The sequence below is a fragment of the Phyllopteryx taeniolatus genome, chromosome 15 (assembly GCF_024500385.1).
Source record: "Phyllopteryx taeniolatus isolate TA_2022b chromosome 15, UOR_Ptae_1.2, whole genome shotgun sequence".
Taxonomy (NCBI): Eukaryota; Metazoa; Chordata; class Actinopteri; order Syngnathiformes; family Syngnathidae; genus Phyllopteryx; species Phyllopteryx taeniolatus.
Window position 1 is genome coordinate 10167079 of NC_084516.1, and position 22380 is coordinate 10189458.

At 39.3% G+C, this 22380-nt stretch overlaps 1 protein-coding gene across 3 annotated transcripts in view; it reads left to right on the forward strand.

The window, feature by feature from the left end:
- The window catches only part of cntfr (ciliary neurotrophic factor receptor), a 332427-nt gene that overhangs the window by 131671 nt on the left and 178376 nt on the right, over nt 1–22380 (forward strand). For all 3 annotated transcript variants that reach the window (XM_061747260.1, XM_061747261.1, XM_061747259.1), the window contains exon 2: nt 15928–15968. The gene's annotated coding sequence lies outside the window, so the exon portion shown is untranslated. The remainder of the gene's footprint in view (nt 1–15927; nt 15969–22380) is intronic.

Below are 22380 nucleotides of genomic sequence, written 5' to 3' on the forward strand. Positions count from 1 at the left end.
AATTAAAAAAATGAATAAAAAGAAATTTCAAAATCTCTTATCAAAATCTCACAAATACAGAGCAGTGTTGAAAAATTCCAGCAACATATAAAATGTGGCTATAAAGAGAGTACAGTATGTATGTAAGGCAAATCCAGTCAAGTCAAAAACTAATGGAAATATTGTAGAAAGTATAAAAAAATCAATTTAAAAAGTGATTCTTGGTAGTTAGATTAAAAAAAAAAAAAAAAGGCAGCATGTTCTTGCATCACTGTCAGTGAAATATATTCTCTCGGGGATAATCTCTAATAGCGGTGGCCTTGGTTTGCACTCCATCCTGACTGGCTGTAGGGGTGTTAATTAAAATCCCAAATTTTCAGTGCTGCAGCAGCATTAACACCAAAGTAAAAGAACACTTTACTGACTTGTCTAAGAACACTGCTGAGTCAGAGTTCATAAGCGGCTTAATTTCATTTATAATTGGCTGTGAGTAAAACTTATGGTGGGTACTTTAATTGACGAAGCATACATTCTAAATATTAGGATGATGAGTGACCACCACACCCTCCTCGCCTCCCTACTTATGTCCATCCCCACATCTTAAGTATGTCATGAGCTTAGCAATATCTACTGATTTATCATCTCAAGTCGTTGGTAAATTATTTCAATTTAGAGTCAATGCAGTGTTATATCGGTACCATTATTGCAAGAAAGTTTGTGGATCAAAGTATGGTATAAAACATAATAAAGGTACCCTTGAGTAAAATCTATTCGGGAAGTTGGTACATGTTAGTGATTATTAAGCATAATGTACAACACAGATAACCTCAGTCAGGAAAGATTATGATTTCCCACTGCTTCCTAACGGCTGCAGATGACTTTTGGTTATTTTTAATATGCAAAGGCTTTACTGTATATTCAAAATACAGGACTCTCATGGGGTTTGGCACTCCCACTAGAATTACAATTCACACAATGCTGTACACATATTAGTTTAAAAACAAACAGTAGTATCATCTTGCCGCAGCATGGATTCTGCTGACACTAGACCCCAATAATTTTGGAAACCTCTACTTTTATATCATAAGCATTATAAAGTTATTAAAGGTTACTTTGCTAATTTAGTTGAAAAAGAAAACACCATTAAATCCAAAATCCAATAGTTTCTGCTTGATTTCTGTTTAAATTAACTCAGATTGTGGCGTGTCTGTATTGGAGCTTCTTCTACCCTCCTTAAATCTGTAAAGTTGGCTTTAAATGGATTTCCAAAGACATAATGGAGTGTGCTCTGTTTCATTGTCATAACGCTCAGCTCCTTGCTCGCCCCCTAATCTCATGAGACGCAAAAACAAGGCCTACATGTGAGACACAGGGAACATTTAATTATTTACGTTAGCAGTGGGTGTATGGGCTGGCAGCAATCATGGCCAATCAAATCAGCCCCTGTGTTTTTCTTTTTTTTAATAATTCTTTTTTGATGCAGAGCGCTTCCTCCCATGAGGCGCTGAGACCTTTATTATGGCGGGTCTTCTTCTTAAGAAAAAATATGGTCTAATGGTCAGGGATTTGCAGATGCCATGCACATATCATTCACTTGTGGTTATTTGACAACATTATCGTCATGTTACCATAAATACATTCTGAACGTGTTTTAGAATAATGTGCTTCCACATGCCAAAAGGTGCCCTGTGCAGACAATATACTGAAGGATAAGGAGCTAGGAAAGCTGTACTAGCTAGCACTAGCGCTTAATTTATACAGTTGACTTCAGTGTTATTCATGCCATATGCACTTGCTGCTCCTTCTGCTTGCTCATCACAATGGCTACCATTGGTCAACTCCTGGTTCAGCAGTGTTACATTTTATACACAGGGCATTAAACTATTCGGTAATGCTGGACCTTGCTATGTATTTGATTCTGCTTACTTTAGGTAACTTGTATTCCACTGTATGTTCTTCTATTTCTTTACATCTCTTTACACCCATTAATGAGGCTGGTCCTTTTTTGGAATATACTGTAGCATATATTGGTCAACTAAAAATGTAATTCATTTAGGAGAAAATAATAAGCCGGAAGCGACACTTGCGTTACTTCCGGTTTACCGTAATTTTAAGTTTAATTGTTTAAATCAAACTAATGGCTTGAAAAGGGCAACACGTCACTTTTTATGTACAGGAAGTCCTCGATTTACGAACGAGTTCCGTTCTTATGCTGGCGACGTAACCCGAATTTCTGCATAAGTCTGATTTCACCGTTAAAGTCGGAATTTACGTCGAAATACTTCTGTTACGGGTATTGTACCACATGATTGTGACAGCAAGCTCAGTGTGTGTGGCCGTGGGCGTCGATGTGTGAGTGAGATGGGACTGTGACGGAGGAAGGAGTGCTCACACGTGCGAGTGTGTACAATGGCAAGTGTAGTGACGGCGACCGGGGAACAGTAGCGATTAGCGGAGGACCCGTTGACGTTGAATGTGCAGATGAGCTAATAAAGCCATTAAAGAAGCAAACCGGTGCTTTGTACCTTTATTGTTGCCGTCACCCAGCTCAGCTATGCAACGAGGGAAGGGAGTTAACCCCGAGGAGGACAACCTCGGCACTGGAGAAGGCGTCTCCCATGCGTCTCCCGACCAACAGGTGACCGTAGCAGGAAAGGATAACACTTCTTATAAAGAAACTAAAATACATTAAAATTAAAAAAAAGTTGCTGTACTTACCATTACTGCTGAGAGTGTGAAAAAAGGAGGGCGAAAAAGGCAAAGATACTCCCGGCGCACAAACACAGACAAGCACTATGCACTAGCTAAGCAGAAACACTATGGTGCTGGGGACAAAATGGCGGACAAGGCATGGGCGTCGTAAAGTCGAAACATCGTAGGTCGAGTACGTCGTAACTCGAGGACTTCCTGTATAAAATTTAGGAAATATGACGAGAAACCTTTTTATCAGTCTCGTAATCTGAAGGTTGATACACCTTAATGAAGTTTTGAGTTCTAAATGACCGAGGTTTACTTAAACTCAGGACACACGCACAAAATACAACCAAGAGTGGAATTGTATGGCATATTTAATGACATTTACAAGGGATCTAGAGGGAAACACACAAAGGGAGTCTAACTAAGGAAAGAAAATAACACTAATAATGGTAGAAGGAAGGAAAATCGGCGTACGAAAAGGGGAATAGAACATCGTATATTGGACCAAAGTTGGAAACGTGAGCGCATACTGCATTGAGTGCGGACGGGAGACACAGAGAGGACAAAGTAGAGATTTTGTTTGAAACTAGTAATTTCCCCGAAATTATTAGGCACTAATATTGTATTCTGGCAAAGTTGCCATGTTTCCTCACGACCAAAATTCAAGATTGTGGGTGGTAATCTCTCTCTGGAAGTGGCTCAGGAAGCAAGGCGACAGATTTGGTTACAGATGAAAAAGATGTAGAAAAATAAAGCAAAATAAAAGAGGCGGGAGAAGAAAAAATGGCTCATCGTCATGCCTTCTTGGGAGAACCGGACATCTCTCTTCCTGCCTCTTTTTGTGGCTGGCAATTTCAGAGCGATACCTCTTGGCTGGGAGCATACCTGGCCCCTTCATAGTAGCTGCTCTAATCGCTTAGTGGAGGCCCACGGTTAGGCTGGGAAGCCATGTCGGTTCTATCCCGGCTCGCGGTTACCAAGCCGTGTGCCGCACAAAAGAAAGGGGAAACGGGGGAGGGGTGGCCGATGGCTAGCCTGGCTGGCGAGCTGCCACTAAGGTAAGAAGAGAGGAAAAAACACAAGACTAGAGGGACAAGGTAAACAGTTAAATACCCCAGAGACACTGACACAGACAAGGCATACATTTGGAATATTTCTGCAGCGCTCATGAAATATTAAAACAGACATTTTATCTTCAGTTAACAAACATCAAAGGCGAGTCCACGGGTTCGACCTTGCAGTTCCTCTCAACGCCAGTGGGTGGCGCCTTACGTGCATGTTTGAATATTAACCAAATAGTCTTCTTGGAGGGAGGGTCCCTTGACCTTTTGGTCAGGGAAGGAGCCCTTTGAAGCCAGGAATCAAGATTTGACGGGAAGCTGCTAATTAGGTTAAGGTCCACTTGACGTACACCAGGCATTGTCCTAGTGGCCATCTCACAGCAGGGCAGCGTGGAGGAATGGGGTAATCAAGTGGGAGTCCCTGTGGCACCTCCAATTGTGGGAGCATATCTGCTACAATACTGTATGTAACAAAAAAATAAACACAATGAAAAGTTTTTGCGCCACTTTCGAGTCAAATTGCATGACCTTTAGGACTTTATAATATTAAGGCACCATGGACTATAAATGGGGAAAATGATAGAAAAAAGAGTAAAATAGAATGGACTGACATTGACTTTGTAGTGAAACAAAAGAGATAGTGAGATGACAGGAAGCCAGATGGTCTAATGACCGCAGGAAATATTACAGCTGGCAGGAGCACACCAACATTAATGACACCGGTCATGTAAGGGCTCCGAGAAGAGGCTCTATGTACTATTTCATCTTCCGAAGGGTGCATACTCTACGTGGGGCTCATTTAGCTGTCCTTACAAGGTCAAGAAGCTCCCCTAATTATCACACTATTACTAGGAGGCAAACTTTTTTTTTTTTTAAACCTTTCACTGTGCAATAGCAAATATGCGCACTGACCAAGCACTAGGTTTTCTATTCGAAAGATGAGAGTTCAGATATTACAATAATCTTACTCTCGGACAAAGCTGCAATAAAGCAGCAAAATTCACAGAAGAAATGTGATACTTCATCCCAATACTCCCATGGTGACTGTTTAGTAATCTCACAGTGTTTCGTTCAGTCCTTCAAACCCTTCTGTCTTATCGCTCTCAGAGGTCTCTATGAAATATTCTGACCAAGCTCCTACAGGGAGCACATAATTAGAAACCACTGAACCATGACTCTGACACGAGAGCTTTTCTCCTATCTGTTTGGACAAGCTGGGTCGAAAGAGGCGGGGTTCAGCTGTAAAACATCTTTATGGTCAGGATGCTACACCAACCTGAAATGTCCTTGATTACATTTAGATAGATATGAGGAAAACGAGTGGGAGAGGGAAAAGTAGTAAATGCGGCAAGATGGATACATTGATAGATGGGGGAGAGGAGAAATTGAAACTAGGAAAGAAAAGTTATGAGTCGCCTCTATTTAGATTGTTTTCAATGATCAGTACTAAAATCATCAGTCATCTCCAGTACATTAAGTTTGGCTTCCCCTTACATACAATGATTTCTAAGGCTCATAAAGATGTGATGCTAAAAAAGAAGGAACAAATCAATGGAGATTATAGCAGCAAATATCATATTCTTTTATTTCTTTAAAACCTCTGGGGGGAGCATTTGAAGGGTAGGTTCAAATTTAAAATCCAGTTGCGAGCCAAAGCATGGAAATTGGGACTGATTTTTTTTGAAGGATGCCAGTAGACTTCCTGAGAGCTGCTGAGTTGCCGTTGAGCAAGACACAAAACCCACCCAAAAATAAGAGTTACTAAAATAGAAATGTGAGAATTATTCTGCATCAAATTGTTTGAAGATACAGTCAGTCAGATCAGGCATGACATGAAGTCTCACAAAGCTTCAAAATACAAAATGTGAAACTTTATTTATACTTTATAACGTTATTCAGTACCTAAAAGCAAACAAAGCTTCTTTAACCAACTGGAACCAATAAATTTAGCTTCATAATATATCATTGATGGCTTAAACCAGTGGTTCCCAACTATTATCACCTAGGGATCTGCATTTTCTATTTGTTACAAAGTTGCGACCCACTTTTACAGAAGTTAAGAACAATAAAGAACTTGTTTAAAAAAAGCCTCTGACAACACATATGTTATATTTACAAAAGCCATTTCAAATGAGTTTGACGTACTGCAAAAAGCATATTGCTCACCTGACGTCCGTTAACCAAAGGTTGAGCTGCACTGTATTTGTTTGCAGCGTAAACTAGTGGCTAAAGCACGAGGCAGCTACATTTCCTGTCGCTTACCTCATATGTTTCATGTGGAAACTTGGTAAACTTGGTAATGGGTCACGACCCACTTTTGGGTCCCCAGTTGAGAATCGCTGGCTTAAAAAATAGGAACTTATTCCATGGCCACATTGACTTTTCAAATTTTACAGGCGGGCCAATCCAGGACCAGATGCTTACATATAAAAAATAAACAAAAACAAACAAAAAAGGCATTGTAGTGTTAATACTTAGATTTACTTTTGATGGGAACAGTGTTGTTTTGTTGATCACCTTTTTTTTTTTTGCCAGTGCATCAAAGTGTTAGTTTTGTTGTGGCAATTATCAGAACACATCTGAGGTGTTCATCACTCAGCTGGGATCTGTAGGATGTTTTGTTGGTGTTCATCACACTAAAAGTCTGTTCACACACATATGTAGAGCCAAACACCACCAGCATCCTCTGTGCCATCTTCTGCATATTTGGAAATTTGTCGGCGCTTAATGAAGCATAAAACTCATCTAGTTTGAGAGTTGAACTTCTCTTTTAAGACAGTGTCACAATGGAGATCAATCAGTTCCATCTGCAGTTCCCGTGGCGCTGTTTCAGGGTCTTGTGTGACTGAATCTTGGATGGCAGTTTGTCAGATAAATGTGTTTTGCTGAGCCTGCAAGGTTTATTTTAACCGCTTAGCCGTAGCAATCAGTTCCTGCGTTGATTGGCTGTTTGCATAATCAGCATGCTTGGTAGAAAAGTGACGGCCGATGTTATATTCCTCTAAAACCGCAATGGTTTCTTAACAAATTAGACATAGAGCCTTTGACCGGACGTCAGTGAAAAAGTATTTAGTAGTCCATTCTATAGTAAACAGTCGGCACTCACTGTCAACTTTGCTTTTCTTTGGCCCACTCATGGTTGAAGAAGGGTTCAGAGCAGTAGCAGAATAAAAACAGAACAGTCAAAGTCAAGTGTACGTATCACTGTACCTACTGCGCTACCTGGTGGAACCACTGGGCATTACAGCACGACCTGGTGGAACCACTCGCCATTACAGGACAAGGTCAAATTAATGTAGTCATGATATGGGTGATTCTGTACAAATCTTTGGCGGGCTGGATTGAACCGATCAACGGGGCAGATGTGGCTCACGGGCCGTAGTTTGCCCACCTCGAGTTAAATGATACTATTAGCTCTGATTTTGTTGGCCCATCATTTTTTTGTGTCAGTTCTTCTATCAAGCAGCAGTTTAACTTCATGAATAACAGAGTCAAGATATCATAGGAAATGGACATTTACTTAAATCATGGCCCATGCATTGGATCAGACTGGATTTACACTATGATGTTAAAGTGTCTCTCTTGTTTGTCTATGTCCCTACATCTCAATTAGGGGGTCATGGTGTGACTTTGTTGACTTTGACCCTGCATAGCTAGATTATGTTGTCGTGGTTTAACTACCTCGTTATTGTGCTGACGGCCTGTATTAGCAAAGGACGGCAAAGCCTTTGGGACACTTTCATTACCACATGCCCTTGGTGTGTTTTGGAGGTTCACATGTGATGCCGCAAAAACACGCACGCATGCACACACAAACAGACATATATACAATCATATATCCTCACATATACTTGACATACAGCACCCTTACTCTTTTTTTTTTTTTATGATCCTCCCTTTCAGATAAATGAATGTCCAGGAGCCAAGGCTGTTAATTAACATTTATGGTTTTAGATGATCATTGAATCATTAGATTGCCTCTCATTGCCTTTACGTCAAGAAACCAGGGAATAAAAATCCAATCTCTGTCCCAGACTCACGGCCAAAGTAATGACGATGGATTATGATGGTGATTGGTTTTATATTGTAAATGTAACAGTGCTCATCTTCTTTGGGAGTCGGTACTTACACTATCTGACGCGGTGATGTACACTGCTCAACAGATATCCCATCACCCAATGTAAGGTTTACCACAGATGCTCTGAATTAATATCATTAGTTAAAAAAAATACACCAGTTTGTATATATATATTTTACAGTATATGATGTTTGTGAGCTGTTCCCTTCCACTTGGACTTGAACTGTATTCGGTGTGGGTGGATGTTTCTTTATACTATCCAACCAACCTGTTTGGCCTCTCAGTAAATGCTTCCCAACTAACCTCTTGCAACCTCTACTGACAGCAAATTGGCTCTGGTATGACATGGCCGCAGCTTTAAATCATTTAGTGCAGGATACCTCTTATACCTATTTTTTCACTATCGTGATCTGATCTTCTAATAGGACCACCTCTGCAATGGGCTTCACAAGGCCCTAAACCTACAGGTCAAGCATTGTCACAGCCCTGTCACGATACTTTGGGTTGCCCTACATAAAAACAAGAAACATAAACCTTGTGCATGACAGTAGTTACAGAATACAGTTTGTACGAACTCTTAGGGCCTAATTTACCGAGATCCCAAAATGAGAGCGCTAAATTAGGGGTTCGCTAGAACATATTGTGTGCGGTGTTGGTTTGCACGTGATTTACTAGGATTCCATTTACATGCATTTCTCAAAATTTGACCTCTGGATTTAACCCGTTACAGTTGTGAACAGTTGCTCAAGGGCACTTCAGTTAAAGTACAAGGAATGCATAGCTCCATGGTGGTCCGAGTAATTGAACAATTGGTTGCTGACTGCTTTGTTAAACGCTTGAGAATAACTTTCAATGAGGAATTGTGAGAACATGTCAATGTGTCAAATGAGTTTACCTCCAACACTGTAATGGTTTGAATGTTTATGTCAATTAAATTTATTAACCAAAGTTTAAAGAACCAAGACAATGATGATCATTTATCTCCCTTATCACATGTGCCCAATGCACACATGATCGCCAATCCATAAACAGACCAAGCACAGAACAGATATCTGACTCAGTGGTCCCAAACATCTGTCTGCCAATCTTCTTACCGTGTTCTGTGGCCAAAGGATGCCCTGTGTTTGCTTCATGTTTATTCATATCTCAGATTGTGTGTTCACAGCAAGTGTGTGAGCAGTCTGACCGTCATAGATAAGGTGGCGAGTATCTTATCAGGCTGAGCCAACCTCTCCCAAGCCCAAACAAGCCTCAGGTGCCTTTGCACGTTGGCTTTTTCCCCTTGCATCCTTTCATTTTCATGTCAATTTCATGCCATTTTTGTAACTCTAAGTCTCAGCTATAACTGCCAGCCGTCAAATTACTCCCGCCTCCTTCTGATAGACATTCAAGACACTTTTAGTCCATTTCTCCTCCTGTTTCTGTCTCAATCCACTTTTCTCTACATCAAGGCTTCTTGATCTTTGCAAATATCAATCCATTTGACCCTTTGATTTGTCGCTCCCTTATTAGTAAAATATTTGCAACATTCACTAATTGTCTTTCCGTTCCCCTCTTTTAGCCCTTTCCAGCTTCATATTTACATCTCACACAAACACCAACATGTAGGATTTGCCTGTAATTTTATCAGATACCAATGAGCCATTCTAAATATTTTATTCATATCATACATATTTCATTTTACAATATAGTTTATTTATAATAGTCTATCTATCTATCTATCTATCTATCTATCTATCTATCTATCTATCTATCTATCCACACATATATATATATATATATATATATATATATATATATATATATATATATATACAGTGCCACCAGAATGCCTTCAAACTCCTTCATGTTTAACAGACCAACAAAGAATCGACATAAAATATCCCATAATGATGGAGTTAAAACATATTTTCAGACATTTCTATGACATTGTAAATCTATGAAAAATATAAACCTTCAAATATAATAGGTACATAAGTATGCACACCCTTTGCTATACCACGCAAACCTAAGCTCAGCTGGATCTGATTTCCACTGAGGAAAGGATACAAAAGAATTTCAGCAGCATTGAAGGTCCCGATTGTGGTCTCAATTACTTGGAAATGGAAGAAGTTTAGAACCACCGGGACCCTTCCTAGATCTGGCAGTCTGACCAAGCTGAGTAACCGGGGAAGAAGGCCCTTGGTCATAGAGGTGCACAAGAACCCTATGGTCACTAAGGCAGAGTTCCAGTGTTCCCTTGCGGAGATAGGATAACCATCTAGTAGGTCAACCATTGCTAACGCACTCCACCAATCAGACCTTTGTTGTAGAGTGGCCAGACGGATGCCATTTCTCAGGCACATGGCAGCTCGCTTGAAATTTGCCAAAAGGCACCTTAAAGATTCTCAGACCTGCAGAAACAAAATTCTCCGGTCTGATGAAACCAAAATAGAACTTTTTAGCCTGAATTACAGGTGTCATATCTGGAGAAGAAGAGGCACTGCTCATCACCTGGCTAACACCATCCCTTCTGTGAAGCATGGTAGTGGCAGCATCATGCTGTGGGGCTGTGTTTATGCTGCAGGACCTGGGCGACTAGTCCGCATAGAGGCTAAGATGACAGCTGCCAAATATAGAGAAATTCTTCAAGAGAACTTGCTCCAGAGTGCTCTGGAACTCAGACTAGGGCGTCGATTCACCTTCCAACATGACAATGTTTGTTTCTATGTGCCCTGCGATTGGCTGGCAACCAGTTCAGGGTGTAACCCGCCTCCTGCCCGATGACAGCTGGGATAGGCTCCAGCACGCCCGCGACCCTAGTGAGGAGAAGCGGCTCAGAAAATGGATGGATGGATGGATTATGGGATATCTTTATGTAGATTTTTTTCAAAAAGAAAACTATACCCAAATCAGCTTTAGAGCAAGTCTGTAACATAGCAAAATGTGGAAAATGTGAAGGGGTGTGAATACTTTTTTTTAAAGATAATGCTCTTCTTTTTTAGCTTTGCTGACTTTGTTGTTATGCCTTATCAGTTCAACATTGATTCCCATTTCTCAAATGTCAACTTTTAATCACACATACACCTAATACAGTATGGATTTTGTCTTGAAATTGAAAATGGTGACATTGACTCCTTCTGGAAAGATTGCAATGTTTTTATCCCAAATTGTAAAACATGGTGAAAATACAATATCGCTTGCATTATAAGCATTATACTGTACTACTAAAGGAAAGTGAAGCGGCTTGGTAGTAGTAGTTAATTATCACGCTTTACACCTCAATTTTAGGTGAGAATTCTCAGATTTGCTTACAAAAAAATGCTATTAGACGTGTCACTTTGTTGTGATTATATAGCTAACTTTGTAAATACTTGAGATTTGTAATATTTTGTTAAACTTTTGTTTTGTAAATTTTGTTAAGCCAGCCTGTGATTATACAGCTATATATACAGTAGTATAGCTTTCAACTGTAAGATGAACTGTGTTCCATTCAAGTGTCTCAAACAAGGTATAACTATGTGCCATGGGTTCAAAATAGGGACTATTACACATTTGATTTAAAAGCCAATTTGGATTTAATATTGATCAATTGTAATGGGCATGGCGGCACGGTGATCGACTGGTTTTCACATCTGCCTCACAGTTCTATGGACCGGGGTTCAAATCCCGGCCCCGCCTGTGTGAAGTTTGGATGTTCTCCCTGTGCCTGCGTGGATTTTCTCCGGGTACTCCGGTTTCCTCCCACATCCCAAAAAACATGCAGGGTAGGTTAATTGAAGAGTTTAAATTGCCCGTAGGTGGGAATGAGTGCGAATGGTGGTTTGTTTATATGTGCCCTGTGATTGGCTGGCTGTACCCCGCCTCTCGTCCGAAGATAGCTGGGATAGACTGCAGCACGCAAAATCTACCCTCTATATAAATTGTCCAAGACTGGTTTGAGACAAGACATCTCTGTTTTCAGTGCAGCTCAACAACCAGGATCTCTTAGGTATACCTGAACTCACTCATTCTAAAGTTTCAGTTTAGTGGCATAAACCCTTATACAGTAAAAAGTGATTGTGAAGTTTTGAATGCGTGTCATACACACAAATACCGAAGTAAGCATTTGTCTAATGTCATTGTTGCTTCAATAAAACATGGTTGAGTTTCTTAGTGTGAGCACCACTCAATCACTGGTTGTGATAAATCAATGGAATCCTGTGCCATCTTTGAGTCTGACAGGCCTTAAGCAAGGATTGAGACCTCTTTACTGACCTCTTTGCTCAGCGTCATTCCAAAACTGTTTTTTTCTCTATTCGCTTCTGGGACATTTCATTAGGTATAGGGTGTTCCCTCGCTTTATCGCGGTTCACCTAATGCGGACTCAGTGCATTGCAGATTTTTTTTTCATATTCATATCAGGCATAATTCACCATATTGTGAGATTTTTAGCAAATTAGTAATGTTTGTAGAACCAGGTATATACATGTGTAAATTAATTGTATACTGTATATGTTTATCATTGTATTGTAGTTTTTGAGTGTCTATGTCGATATCACTTTTAGCTCGCTTCCTCTTCACTGAATCCCTATCACTAGTAATAGCACTGCCTTAAACAAAACTGGAAATGAACAGAGTTGAAACAGAGAATTGGGGAATTGGCTTGATTCAGATTGCTTTTTGTGCAGTGCACTGTACTTTTGTAGTGGCTCCTATGGTTCATTGATTTATTGTAGCAGCCTCCCCTTTATTCCTCCAAATGTCCTCATCATTGTCTACTCTACCACCTATTCTGAAAGCAAACTGCCTTTGTTCAAGAAAACAATTATTTTCCCATTTGTTGCCATGACATCTCTTTGAATGTCATGGAGCATGGTGATAAAACACCTGGATTAAGTGTTTTTTTTTTTCTTTTTGTTTTTTTTCACGTATTTAATTAGTGCTTGATTTTAGTAGTGCATGCATATACACATTGATACTAGTAAAGCAACAGGCTCTCATTTGAATTTCATTTGAATTAGAGCCTCTCCAGATTGTCTGATGTCGCATTAGTGGATTCATGATCAAAAGATGGGATTTGCTGGCTTTGAGCCCATTTTGGACCAATTCCAATTTTGTGACCCCATATTGAGCAATGCTTTTAAGTTCTGGTTCCTAATGAAGTTTTGGTCTAAGCAAAAGATTCAACAAAATACTACAATCAAATCCGGCTAAACGTCTTCCTCTAAAACACACATTTTAATAAAAGTTGAAATTATGGCACTTGAACACATGTACTGTATATTTATTAGAAAATAGATCAGACACCAGAGCTTCCATTTGTATCAAAAATGATAGTGGTTTCATAGATTTTTTCCCACTCCTACATTTTAGCCCTAATCTCACCTGTATCACTTCTTGTATGTCAATTTGATTAACAATTCAGTGCTTGAACCAAAAATAATTGTGCCATTCCAGCAATACCCCACATACACGCTGCAATGGTGCTGAGTTATGACTGACTATTAGGAAACGAAAAAAATTGCACGGATTTTGGCATGTTGTGAAGATGTATGAGATGTCTGAGAGTGTAATTAGCGCTGATCTACTTTAATCCTGTCTATACTTTTCTTCTATATATTTAGCTTTTCATCTCTTTTTTCTTTTGTTTGGGGGCAGAGGGGCTTGCTATTTTCTTGCAAAATAATATATTCTCTATGAATACTTTTAGACCAGCCAACTAATGCTGCCAACTTCCATTCAAGGGACTACACACTGGCCTGAGGGATTTGCTTTTGCTGATTTTCTTGTTTGTTTTATGTTGGCACATAATGTTTTGTGCTCTTTGCTTGTGTGACCTCTTTATGTCCTGTCATTGGAGGATTGAACAAGTGTTGATCTATAAAAATTAAGAGTCTGAAGTAAACAAGATGAATATGAATGTACTGGTGCAAGCAAAAGACATCCATGTTGAGTAGAGATGCAGATAGTGTGTGTCTTTAAAAGGTGATGTTAGAAATCCCCAAGGTGTTGCTGCACCAGAGCGTCTGCATGCCACCTGCAGCTCTTTTTTTCTCCTTCCTGCCTTGCTGGCAGGTAGAAATTGAGGTTTTTGAAAATAAACAACAGCAGCCAGAGAGCATAGACATTCAAGGCTTATATCTTAGTGAAGTCATGCTGGCATATTACATTTTAACATTATCTTCACCTCACAAAAAAATTATGGAATTTAACCTCATTTTAAGCTATTTAGATACTATTTCACCACATCAAATTTCAGCACAATGTGATTATATTTGAGATCTAAATACTGTATGTGAGTAGATTTAATTGGATTGTTTTTTATTGCTCCCAAATGCCATTTACTGTAGAATGACAGCTAGGTCATATTTGGATGAAACTAAGTGACATAAATGTGTGTGAACCTAGATAATATCTTGTTCAAATACTATTAACGCATTTAAATAAATATAAATAAAATATTTTTGTGTTCTTTCAATTTTTACCTATTTTCTTGTACTATTAACCCTTAATGTTATACATCAAAAAGTTAGGAAGCTACACAAGAACAAACCAAGCAATAATATATATTTTTTACAATATTTTTACAATACCTGTGACCAAGATATTTTAAAAATAAAATACATTGAGATAAAACACCAACAGATAAATACGAAAATCGTCCAAGAATAGTAAAATAAAATGTACAGAAAAACGACAAACATAATAAACAACATCTTGTTGCAAAGTTTGGCAACTGAGAGGTCACGATCACCTCAGCTTATAAACATCTTTGGGCCAACAGGAAACATTTGGTCTGCAGTCCTCAATGAAGTGATGGAATGTATGGTAACTGATGGAATGTATTAGGGAAACAAGTCCATCAAACAAATCCATCCATCCATCCATCCATTTTCTACCGCTAATCCTGTTCAGGGTCATGAGTGAGCTGGGGCCTATCCCAGTTGACCCCATATAGAAAAACAAATATGTCATATTCAAAAGCAATTTGTTTTTTTAAATGTGGGAGAAATATGGAGTACCTGGGAAAAATCCATGCAGGCTCAGAGAGAACATCCAAATTCCACAAAGAAAGGCCGGAGCTTGGATTTGAACCCAGAACCTATGACTGGGCGGCTGGCATGTTAACCACACACAACACTGTACCACGAACAAACCGACACAGAGGAAAACTCCTCATGGACTTGATTGGGACATTTGACTTTTGAACTGAGTGACAGCATTTGAAGTTTTATTGAGTTGGATTTTTTTCCCTCTAAAATCTCAAATGCTCAATTTCAGGGCTCAGCCCATCTTATCCTCTGGTAGCTCTTCTAGTTAAACCTTGGCTATTCTGTTGTAATGGAGTTATTTCAGCTTTTATATCCGGCACCAGACTGCTTCATCGGGTTTGTGACGTGGCTGCAGTAACAGCCGTTTTACAACGCGGACGATTTGGCTTGATGTGTGTTGCATGCTAAGTTACCATGAAGTGAGCCGACTGCATGTGGGTGTGTGCGCGTGTGTGCGTGTGCGTGCGCTTGTGCATGGTAGCAGACAGTGTGAAAAGCGTGTAATAGGCTCACCTGTCCCTGGCTGCAGAATGATGGGCAGGTGGAGAGAATGGAAGCCAGATGGAAAGAAGGAGGCAAAAAAAATGAATGCGGAAAGAAGACCTCACTAATTCTGGGAGCATGCATTTTGGTTTTGACCTGTCTGCATATGGCTCTTATTTATATAGGAATTAATAAAGGTCAAAAGACTGATGAAAAAAATATAATGATCTCATATTGACAGGAAGGTGGCTTCTCTCAGACTGCGAGGATCTGAGCCCTAAAATCTATTTTTAAGCTAAATGTATTCATTTTTTATGACCCCGTGTCCAAATTCAAAATTATGCCAGCTTTGTTGTATTTCAGAATTATTCTTTTAATAGGAGGAGAGGAAGGCTTGTCGACGGAAATGGCAAATATCAATGTTGTTAGGTAAACAAGTTAGCTCCCTCAAAGTTGTTGTTAAAAGTCATGGAAAATAAGCAAGCTATCGCATTGCATATTACATTGCTTAAGCTTTTAGTAAGAATTTTGCAAGGCTAAATCCTGATTTTTCTGATTTTCAAATCCTTTATATAAAGTTGCTATAATGTAACTGACTGTGATTTCTATTCATTAGGGTGAAGAGGAGGATCGTGCTGACATTTCATCTTCTCCAAGGTAATTTTCTTGTGAATAAGCTCAATGATACTGCTAAAGATACTGTTGTTATGCCTAAACCTGTATAATTTTCTCAAATTATTCTACAGATTTTAGTAATACACAGACATAGACTGTTTTGTTGCACTGGTGCTAGCAATAATAATAATTAAAAAAATGTAATTAAATAAATATCCATAAATGATGATAAAGCATGCATTCACAGAGGTTGTATATTATACAACAATGAGCACTTTGAAAGAGATTAAAGAGTGATTTGAAAGAAAGAGGCTCATAACAGCAAAATAAATACTAATTAATTTAATGTTCATTACTGTGGACTTCATTGCTGTTACTCATGTTGAACAGTGATTGGGGTGCCTTATTTGGCTACTTGATAGTTCAGATTAAAAACACCTCTCAGTATGATGCAAACACTGTATAATACAGATGGGTACTGTATGAGCAGAGATGTCCTTACGTGTTCATGACTCCTCACTTCAGTGTTTGACATCCTGAGTTGGAAATCAAAATTGTATCATTTGATTCAAGCGGCGATCCCAGCAAGAGTTGGTCCTAACCTCCACTGGCCTGTCACTGTGGTGCTCTCTGCCTCCATGTCAGTCGCCTGTCTATGGCCGTATTTTGTGGCCATGGTGACGTGTGTGTCAGCGGTAGGAGGCTTTATGTGCATATGTGTGTGTGTATGTGAGGTGGCGGGTGTTGAAAAGATTCAGTAAAGGCGGCTAGAGTTCCTCTGTCCAGAAAACATGCACATACATAACCCCCAACATACACACACACGCACACACACCTGTCCAATACATACCCCGACAGAGTGGACGCACATGAAGCAATATATCCAGATTCCATGCACGCCGATGCCATACCTTCATATTGATAGTTCAAGACTGTAAGGTTACATACATGGAAGTCTGGGACCGCTGCAATGCTTTGAACATTAATGCTCAGTGTTTATTCACTTGAAGAATAGCTTTAACAGATGTCACTTGTTAAGTTTTACAAAAAATAATAGTTTGTATGAACATTTCTGTTTGCGTAATGATTCAGAGCAAGCTACTGCACAAGATAAATGGAATGTTTTAAGATCTTGCTGAAGAAGGTTGACCTTATTTGGGTTTTGCAAAAAATGAAAGTCAATTGCTTAAAGCATGACACTTTCAGTCCTTTGGTGTATTTTGCTATAGTCTTGTTCAAAAATATTGCTTCTGACCTTTAGAAAAATGACATTTACTTCATAGCTACCAATTTTTTTGGCTGTAAATGGGTATTATACTTATGGTAATAACTGGTGAAATGTGTAATAACTGACTTGTAGATGTCTGCATAAAAACTGAGACCAAACAGTAGAGAACAGAGTGACTGACATTTTAGTCAATGACCTTTCAGAGACTGTGTAAAAAGGTGGGAATCATGGTGCAATGGGAGAATATACACAACTGAGATAATACAAGCATTTTTTTAGGTCCAAAAAATAAGAGCTTCCCAGAAAATAGTTTGTCTGACACCCTAGTTTCAGGAAAGCTCTAAAGCAGGATCTTGCTTTTTTTCTTTGACGAAAAGACTTCACTTATGCTTTAGCTTTAGCTAGTAGCTTCACTTTAGCTACTATTTACACATATAATTATAAGAATTATTATTATTCCCCCTCACACTTAATTAAAACACAAAATTTGTCTTGAAGTGTTCCACAGTCACAAAAATCTAATTACTGTGATACATATGTACAAACTACTGACACCAGGTACATGAAATGAAAAACTCCTGAAATTCAGCGAGGGTCTTAATTATGTCTGGTGACATTGTCGACCAGGGGTCGGCAACCTTTGGCACACGTGCCATGGGTGGCACTCGATGGCATAAACACTGGCACGCTGGGAGTTAAACCGCCGACCACTTTCTCATTCATGTATAACAAGGAAGGCTTTAGGACTTAGGGGATAGTGTATGTGCTGAGGTGGTGGTAATACGGATGTTACCATACCGATGGTGCGGCAAGTGCAGGGAGGCAGACACGACGTGGCACACCCTCAAATAGAAAAAAATTATATTCTGGAGTGACGTCGCAGTGACGTCAGAAAGCCTCAGGTGAAGGGCTGGTAGAGTGATTCAAGAGCACTATTTCGGCGGACTTGTACTGTAAGGCAAGGGGGAAATGGAGGAGGCAAAGTAATTGCGGTATCCCACTAATCTGAACTTTGGGACAGTAGAAAAATGATATACCTGCTCAGCCTGAAATACACCACGAAGTGGTCCACTCAGGGGGGAAAGCCTGCCGACTACCTTGTAGGCTGCGACGTCCATAAGCTATGTCAGCACTTCCAAATATGGGAATAGTCCTTACAGGGCTTGAGTAACAGCTCCCGTCCACAATCTCTGCAGCGCTGTATCCGCGGTCCCGCCAACATTCCCAAAGACCCGAGTATTACAGATGTCAACAATGGCAGGGCCGGCTGCTTAAAAGGCAAAAACTAGGGCGAAGCACGAGAAGACTTTCAGAGAACCAGAGTCAATTGAACGTGCTGTGTCCAGGTATAGTAAACAAGCTAGCTCCCTCAAAGTTGTTGTTAAAAGTCACGGAAAGGAAGCTAGTTATCGCATTGCGTATTACATTGCAAAGCATGGGAAGCCGGATGTATCTGGGTATGTTGGAAATGTTTTTGTATTTTGTGTCATAATTTAACTTTGCGTTAAAGCGGATCATGGCACACTCGTTGAGAAGAAAATTTCAAAGTGGCACGCCATGTCACACAGATTGCTGACACCTATTGTAGACAAATATATGAGTCCAGTCTCCCAAAGATTTAATATAAATAAATATTTATCAATTCATCATTCAAAAATAGTTGTAGTCTGCTTGTTTACTCTTCGTCATCCTTAAACTTTTAGTCTGAATGTTTTGGCAACTGCTGTAGCTTTGGTTTATGGCCAGTGGTGAAATGTAAGTGAGCAATAAATATTACACAGCTGCACAGTGAAACAGATACACCTTTTTTGTTGCTTTTTTACACATTTTATTAGTCATATATTTTATTTATGTTTTGCTGGACCACAGTCTAGTTTGACAAAGTCACAGTTGGAAATTCACAGAGATAAAGTTAGCATCTGTAGTAATATACATAGCATTTCAAAGAATATTGACAACGTCGATGGATAACTATGAAAACACACTCATAGTGAAGGATAATTTCATAGCTTAAACCATTTTAATATTGGCGAGATTGCAATGCTGAACTTTCACATTTTAAAGAAGCTAAATCTTGACATTTCATGTCAGTGAATTTCCACTTGTTAGGGGGTAGACTAACTCAAGGGCATTTTCACAATTAACCCCCAGTGTGGCTTCAAAGACTGAACTACTGTAAATACATGGGAAAACGGAGAAGCTTCTATTCTTCTTCTACTTCTTCTTCATCTTCTCTTTCTGTGTTCCTTTACAGCTCTCTTAATGCCATTCAGGTCAGCAAAGTGCTTTGTAAGACGACTCACCATGCCAGCTGTACAAGTGTGTGCATCTCTTGCCTGTGAGGCCGCTAGTAATGTGAGAGTGTGTGTTTTGATTCCTCTGTGTCGCCCTGTCACCCTAATCGTCGTTACACAGTCAGTCTGTGTCTTGTTCTTAGTACATAAACATGATTATTTTGGACAGGTAATTGTACAGATCATACAAAAATGGACCAGCTTCTATTTTAGTTTGCACATGCAGTTAAAATCATATGTAAACATTTTTTGGGTTTTTGTTTGAAATATTATTTGCAGCATTGTTATTGAAACATCGAATATGCATTTATTTTTCAAAGCCATTTTTTATAACTACATCAAGTGAATGAATTAAGATATTTTTTGTGTGCTTAAGACAGAACGCATGGAGCAGTTTGTTGTTTTGCAATATCATCTGACTAGGTTATCTCCATAAAAAGTTGAATTCAGTTTGAAAAAAAAAAACTCAACTTTGTTTAAAATGAAGTGTGGAGAGCTCATGCAATTGTGTCCGCTTTGAATAACCTTTTAAGATTGGTTTTGTAATGAAATTAAGCATTGTCATTCACATCATATTTTGAAATGCTTTTCAAAGTAACCCTAAATATATATTTTTCAAATAACACTGATCACTTCATTTGATTCCATTTGTATATTGTAATACTTATTTGGAGTAATGTAGAATGTGAATACTGGATTGGCTGTGCAGTGACGACATAGTCATTTCGGCTTTGTGTTTTTGACATGCGGGGGCTTGCAATGTTCCAGAGTCAGTATTAGTATCACTGACGGCAACCTCTGACCTGAGCACTGTTGACATGGCATGATAAGACAAGCCATATCATTTCGGAGGAGCGAAGTCCCAATGATGCATGATCCCTCTCCACTTTCTAGGTTCTCTCTCTCTCTCTCTCTCTCTCTCTCTCTCCTTCCACCCCTCTCTCTCTCTCTCTCTCTCTCTCTCTCACTCTCTCTCTCTCTATCAGTTGAACCCCAGGCTGTGTTGACAGTGCATATGTAGCCTGTGCCCTCTGACAAGGCCAAATTAAGGTCCACACCAGTCGCCATCGCCCCGACCGAGAATTGCTGACAAGGGAGTCATAAACTGAAGAATTGTATTAACCCAGTTTATATGACATGGCATAACTCTAAAGTGGAATGCCCATGAGATTGATTTGGAATTTTTTCCCCCCAAGATTTTTTTGGGGGAAATTCACCTATAAAAAAACTACATGATCAGGTGTTATTTAAAGAAGGAGGGAAAAATCCATTTTTCTCCCACTTGGGGAAATTTCCTTTCCACTGCACATTTTGTGCGTTGGTGATCATGCTCATGCAGTATAATCCTTTACACAGTTATTGGACAACCCGCCATTCATTAATTTTTTTACCCAAATTTGAGCTCGCTCACTGGGGCTTCTTTGAAAGTCAGAAATTAATCAAGAATAACATTCAACCACTAAAACAGTATTTTGCCATTCAATAATGCAAATGAATTACTGACAACACTGGTTAAGTACTGTAACTCTGATGGTGACAGTTTGACCATGGAATGCAACATTTTCTATCAGAGAAAATATTCAACAGATCTGAACAAATAGGTCGCCCTTGGTCCACCTGAGGGTTTCCATTTTGTTTTCGACTCCTTATGCTCATGCTATAAAATGTTGAAATACACATCAGGGCTAGAAGCCACTCAATTCATATTGTTGGCTGACAAGGCAAGGGCCAGAATTAAAGGTAACAATATTGACTTGCCACATTGACAAGGGAGGAGTGAGCACTAAGCTAGCAAGCAGGGCCCTGTGTTGCTGACAAGACACTGGATGCTGTGACAAGCTGTTTGCTATTCCACACCCACGGCAGCATGGCTGGGGTCACATTGACAAATCCAGTCTGGTGAAACCTGAGCCTATCTTTCCAACAAACATTGATAGTGCTTGCATGTGCGTATCCATTGATGGGGATTAGCAAAGTTGTGTGAGTTTGCCTCACTGGGCTGGCTGGCCCTGGTTGCTATTGGAGGACAATGCTTGTGCGTTTAATGTTTGTGTATCTGTGTGTGTGTGTGTGTGTGTGTGTGCGTGTGTGTGTGTGTGTTTGTGTGTGTGTGTGTGTTTGCAAGGCTGGAAGGAGTAAAGAGGATATTACAATGACAAAGGATAGGAATTTAAATGAGACAAAAAAGAGGATCTGGGTACGTTGACTTGGAGGATGGAAGGCCTTTGGCTCCATTGTTATTCTTGTTTGTCTTATCTCTCTATTACAAATTATCTCTTACTCTTTGGCTCCAACTTTCCTCACCTAATATCTGTTTTCCTTGAATTTATCTCATTAATCTCATTGTCTATTGTTTTGAAGTTTAAAAAAAAAAATCACAATTCCTGCTTGTTCTTATCTTGATCCTAATGCACATGCATTTTTTTCTTTAATACTGATGCAAATACCTGTACCTAAACATTGTAAATCTGAACGTTATGTACATAATGCTGGTAAATTAATGTGTACCGGTAATACTGATTGGTAGATAGGCTAACGTCATGATCTACATTCTTGATTATGCAAGATGTGCTTCACTTTAATGATAGCTCATGAGTTGTTCCGTTGAGCCAGCATTGTTCACCACGGGTTAAAACAAACGTGTACTATTCTGCAATTGTATTTTTTATGTGCAGTAACAACACACATTTTTCCCCTTTCAGTAGCTGGTTTTCCATCTACCTTTAGTGAAGTGTCAGGACCATATGGTTAATAATATTGTGACACAGATACACTGCAATGCCTGAATATGGAAGAAAATAAAGTCTCCCCTTCCAAGCATATTGGAATAGTAAATGCATGCTTTATTTTATACTGTAGACTGAAAACTTTTGCATTTTACAGGAAATGTCTCTGTCTTTGTTTAATGTGTATTCATGTAATTTGTCCATTA